This window comes from Nycticebus coucang, chromosome 18 (genome assembly GCF_027406575.1).
Source record: "Nycticebus coucang isolate mNycCou1 chromosome 18, mNycCou1.pri, whole genome shotgun sequence".
In the NCBI taxonomy this organism is placed as follows: Eukaryota; Metazoa; Chordata; class Mammalia; order Primates; family Lorisidae; genus Nycticebus; species Nycticebus coucang.
The window spans coordinates 72,190,003-72,196,050 of record NC_069797.1 but is presented as its reverse complement, the minus strand read 5'-3'; positions in this window follow the sequence as shown (position 1 = coordinate 72,196,050).

Below are 6,048 nucleotides of genomic sequence, written 5' to 3'. Positions count from 1 at the left end.
CCTGTACCTCATTCTTTGTAAAATGGGGCTCTTCTCACACTTACAGGGTGGGGCGTGCACATTGATGGGGGTGGGTTGGGGGTGTGCCCAGTTGTGATTAGGATGCAGGAGGCTGTGTTCTCCCAAGCCCCTAGATATGGAGGTGTGTGGGAGCTGTCACCACCAGGATGGTGGCGTGCAGGCTCTGCACTTGGTTCTCTTGGGGAGGGGAAGGCTCTGTCTTCCCCTCTCTTCTGCCCTATTCAGGCCTGGAGAATCACCTTACATGGGGCAGGTTATTGGTACAACCTTGGGGCTCAGCCAGGTAGAATCTGTATATCCCTATCTTCCAGATAAAGAAATATGCTTAAGGGGTCCACGAGGCTGCCTTCTCCACAGTCCAGAATTAGTGTTACGGTGTTAACTTTCAAACCCTCAGCGCTCTTGAGTGCCTTGGGAAATAGGGCCCAGAGGTGAGGACCCAAGGCCCCTCTGGCTCCATATCTCCCTCTGCCTGGGCGCCTCTCGGGAGGAAACACTGGCCCACGCAGGGTGGCTCACTGCTGGCTAAAGCTCTCACTTGCTCTCCAGAAAGATGGGGAAATCTCAGGGATCCCAGTGCCCCTGAGTTCCTGGTGAAAACCCTTCCCCTCCCCTCTGAGCATCTACAGGGAAATTCAGGCTCCCCACTAATTATGTCTCTGGGAAGCAATTAGAGGAATAATTAAAATATCACCCAGGGCCTTGTGGTGACTCCAAAGGAGGGAGTGGGAAGAAGGGGTAGAGATGGGAATGGGGAGACAGGTCCCTGGGGCTACAGTCTACTCTAGAGACTGGGGGGAAAAAAGGCAGTGTCTGGGTGAGGCCCAGGCAGACGAGTGGGGGCTGCCCCTCCCAGACATGGCGTTAGCCTCCCCAGAGGGAAACACTGCTGTCCTGCACTGCCCAGGGTCTGTTTCTCCACCACTGGTGAAAACCCAGGGGCTGGTTTGACCCTCAGCTTCAAGGGTCGTACCTGCCAGTAAAGGTTTCCAGGGGCCGGGAGGTAGAGCGCGGGGAGCAGGCAGAGCGCACCCAGCCACAGAGCTCCTCAGAACTGCCGGTGGCCTCAGCCAGTGATTTTCCCACTCTGAGTCACTTCACTTTCTCCATCTTTAAAATTACGTGCCAGCTCAGTGTTCAACTTTTTACCAAAAAGCTTTCCTTATAACAAGGTCCTACCTTGAGCCTTTCTTTGGAACAAATTGAGCGGATTTGGGAGGGTCCTTCCGTCTTCTCTCCCTCTTGGTCTCAGGTTCTTAGGGTCCCCACAGGGCACTTCTTGCCTTAAAAGTGTCTGTAGGGCTCTTCTGCCTCCAAAAACTCAAAGGGACCAGGAACTACTTCTGGGTAATTTAGTAATTTTATTAATAATTCAGATCTCAGCCAACATTTCCCAGAACACGATGGGACCCAGAGTCCTCTGGCCCAATAATGAGTTGGCACCAGCCCCACTGCCTGCCCAGGCCTGGACCCAGCTGCCTTCGAGGCATCTCCATCTGCATCCCCCACCACTTAGGACTGCTGCATGCCTGCTACTAGGCTTTGTATTGGCCTCATTTAATTCTTACAGCAACTCCTTGAGGTTGGCACTATTCCTATCACCCTATTTTATAGGGGAAGCAGCCACCCCCCACCCCAGGAATATTAAAAGAAGGAGCTGGTGTGGGGACCCAGTCATGGGCTCCGAAGCCCTTCTCCACAACCACTAGGCTCTCCGATCTTGTTATTTACACTGTGGGACCCAGAATGGCAAGGTCAGGCCAGCGGTCTGGCTGAGCCAATAGCATAAAGGGTCAGCGGCTGCCTGGCTGAGCGGGATATGCCCACCTCACATGGGCTGTGTCCCCAAGGGACAGGTGTGCTGCTTGCTGTCAGGTGGGGCCTCAGCAGCTCAAGGCCCCATCAGCAACAGCTGCTGACACATTGAAGTCCAAATGCTGGCCTGCCCTGCCCTTCCCAGGGTCCCTCTGGACCAGGGCTCTGGGTAGGGCCCCTTGTCTGTCAAGCCCACATGCCATTCACCACCAACACCCAGCCATACCCTCTCCACCAACACTGTATCACATTCCCAGAAGAAAGCAGACAAAAGGAACAGAGGTTGTGAGAGCATAGGAAGGCAGCAGGGGGTTCTTAGGATCCTCAAAGATTAGGGTCTGGCCCCTCCTCCCCCTCATTTTATTTTTATTTTTATTTTTATTTATTTATTCATTTATTGAGACAGAGTCTTACTGTGTCGCTCTCAGTAGAGCAGTGTCACAACTCACAGCAACCTCCAACTCTTGGGCTTAAGCAATTCTCTTGCCTCAGCCCCAGGTAGCTGGGACTACAGGCACCCGCCACAATACCTGGCTACTCCCCCTCATTTCAGAGCTGGGAGAACAAGCCATTGATTGTCCCACGTCCCCTGGGTGGAGTGGAGCAGAGGTTATGAAATTCACTGGCTTTGTGGCCTGGCAGGTGAGGGACAGGTAGAGGGGTGAACCTGCTCGCAGAGGTGGGAGTATTGTATTTATAGAAGTAGCTGGAAAATGCTAGAATTCGGGGCCATATGGAAGGGTTGTCCTTTTCAGGTGTGTGTGGCACTCCCCAGCCCTCTGACTCACCTAGACCCTGGCACAGTGTCAGGCTTCCAAAGTGCCCCACTCCCTACATACCTGGGCAGTCGCCCTTCCTGGCACACCCCTTACCTATAGTGTTAACATGCTCATAATTTTTCCCAGGACCCTGGAGTCCCTGATTTAAGATGCAAGAAAGGAAAATAAGGAATACAAATGGGAGCGCGTATCTCTCTACTGCCCCCTTTGCAATCTCCTGTGGGCCCTGTGGCTTCCTGCCAATAGACAGATGGGAGACTGGAAAGAACATTTTGGGGGAAGGAGGGGTATTTGCAGGCAGATGGATACTGGCAGTTTTGCCTCTAAAACCTGTTGCTCTAACCTACTGAGCTGTTGATCTCTAAGAGCAGGGCTCCCAGGAGGGCCGGAGAGCCAAGGGGAACTGCCTTCCCCAGCAGGAGTCCAACCCTAAAAATGACACTTGGCATGTTAAAAAGTACACATCAAGGCTACAGGGCTCTGCTGAATTTTGTGTTCTTTATGGCCTGCTTGGTTCCAAAAAGGATTGGAGGCAGCTTACAAAACTACATAAACACAATAGTATAAAAATAGATCAGAGAGAAAACAACACTGGAACAAATAGTACAATGAACCTAGAGGGTAGTACAGAGAAATTTTCTCTGGATGGATGGGCCTCCACCATTTTCAAAGGTGGGCTGCAAATGGGACTCTGAGCTTCCTACTAGTCAGAGCAAAGAGGGAAATCTGCCTATTAGAGACAAGAGCAGCTCAGCCTTTTCTGAGAGGAATTCTTACAGGAGTGAGAAATGATGTCATAGGTAACACCTTTATTTTTATTTATTTATTTATTTTTATAGAGATAGAGTCTCACTTTATCACCCTTGGTAGAGTGTCGTGGCATCACACAGCTCACAGCAACCTCTAACTCCTGGGCTTAGGCGATTCTCAACCTCCCGGGTAGCTGGGACTACAGGCGCCCACCACAACGCCCGGCTATTTTTTTGTTGCAGTTTGGCCGGGGCGGGGTTTGAACCCGCCACCCTCGGTATATGGGGCCAGTGCCCTACTCACTGAGCCACAGGTGCCGCCCTAGGTAACGCCTTTAATAGTAGTCTTAAGACAGACCACAATGGTCTGAATGTTCATGTCTTCTCAAAATTCTTATTTTGAAATCCTAACCCCCAAGATGATAGGATGAGCAGGTGGGGAGTTCAGGAGGTGACTAGGTCATGAGGGTGGGGCCCCCCTTATTACAAGGATTACTTCCCTTATAAAAGAGACCCCAGAGAGTTACCTTGTTCCATGTGAGGACACAGTGAGAAGAGGACACCTATAAACCAGAACCCAGATCTGTTGGCACCTTGACCTTGGACATCCCAGCCTCCAAACTGTAAGAAATACACTTCTGTTGTTTATGGTATTTTGTTAGAGTAGCCTAAGCAGCCAAAGGCACAGGTACAGTCGCACAAATCCCAACAGGCTGCTTTCCCCAGAGATGTGCCATGTGATGGCAAGACACAGATCCCTAAGACCAAGTCCTGATGTCATCCACGTCATTCATCCAAGAGAAGTGATTCAGACTCTCCCAGAGAAGGGCTTCCCAGCCTCAGCACTATCAACTTTTGGGGCTGGATCTTCTTTTCATTGGGAACCAACCTGTGCATTGGGGGTTGGTGGCAGACCTGACCTCTGCCCATTGGCTGCCTGTGCACCCCTCAAGTTGTGACGGTAAAAAATGCCCCCAGACATTGCCAAATATCCTGTCGGAGACTGAAAAACACTGCTCTTAGAGAAGGAACGAAACACTTTTTTCTCAAAAAAAAAAAAAAAAAAAAGGACAATTTAAGATAAATGAAACTGTTTTCAGGTCACATGTTTTTTATTCAAAGCAAAAAAAAAAAAAAAAAAGATTTATGGAGTTCCTTGGGGAAAATGTATATACTTCTGCTTGATTGAGAAAATTGACACTTCTTTTAGCCAGTAGAATGTTGCTATGTGGGTACAAGTGAGAAGTGGCCACACAGAGGTGGCTTGAGGAAGGTACTAAGAAAATAGGCTGGGCATAAGGGCTGATCTTTGTATACCCAGGGTAGCCTGGGTGTTGTTTCATGGCCGACTAGGAGGAGGCTGCTGCATCAAACTCATTCTTCCTCCCCTGGTTGACTATAGAAAACGTGAGGCTATATTCTTTTTTTTTTTTGGATTTTGGCCAGGGCTAGGTTTGAACCCGCCACCTCTGGCATATGGGACCAGCGCCCTACTCCTTGAGCCACAGGCGCCGCCCAAGGCTATATTCTTTAAAAGCAGAAATAATAGTGGAGATCCATTTATTCGTCAGTTATTTGTTGAGCAACTTCTATGTGCCAAGCATTCCTGGAGGTGCTGGAAGATACAACAGTGGACAAAAGAGGCATGGTCCCAGGAGGACATGACTTTCACGGTCCCAGGGGCCCGTGACTTTCACGGGCCCCTTCCTCTATAAAAATTGTTAAAATTGGGCGGCGCCTGTGGCTCAGTGAGTAGGGCACCAGCTCCATATACCAAGGGTGGCGGGTTCAAACCCAGCCCCGGCCAAACTGCAACAACAACAACCAAAAAATAGCTGGGTGTTGTGGTGCGTGCCTGTAGTCCCAGCTACTTGGGAGGCTGAGGCAAGAGAATCACTTAAGCCCAGGAATTGGAGGTCACTGTGAGCTGTGACACCACGCCACTCTATTGAGGGCAACAAAGTGAGACTCTGTCTCAAAAAAAAATTTTTTTTAATTATATTTATGACCCTGTTGATATAAAGATGAATATACATTAAAATAACACCCCTTTTAAGTAGTAGTATTACATAAATAAATATGAAAGAAAGAAATTGATAAAGGAACATGAAAAGACAAAAACCTCACCATTTCGGGTCAGGCACAATGGCTCATGCCTCTAATCCCAGCACTCTGGGAGGCCGAAGCAGGAGGATCTCTTAAGCTCAGGAGTTCAAGACCAGCCTGAGCAAGAGTGAGACCCTGTCTCTACTAAAATTAGAAAAAATTATCCAGGTGTTATGGTGTTAGTCCCAGCTACTTGGGAGGCCGAGGCCAGAGGATCACTTGACCCAGGAGTGTGAGGTTGCTGTGAGCTATGATGCTGCCACAGCACTCCAGCCTTGGTGGCAGAGTGAGACTCTGTTAAGAAACAAAACCCCTTTCTCATTTCGATCCATTTGAGTGTATAATCCTTTGGCACTCAGTCCCTTCTGTAGAACTTTCTTTCCACAGTTTGTTAGAAAAGAGGGGTGTTACTTGTGCCAGATCTTATTTTATTTTACTTATAGGCTCACAGATTTTCTCCTAATTTTAAAGGAAATGAAAACATTTGTGTGGGCCCCTGAAAGTCCTGAGGGCCCTGGCTCTGTGCCCACCGCACCTGTCTGGTGGAGAAGTCACTGCCCGGGGCCTGGCTTGAGGGC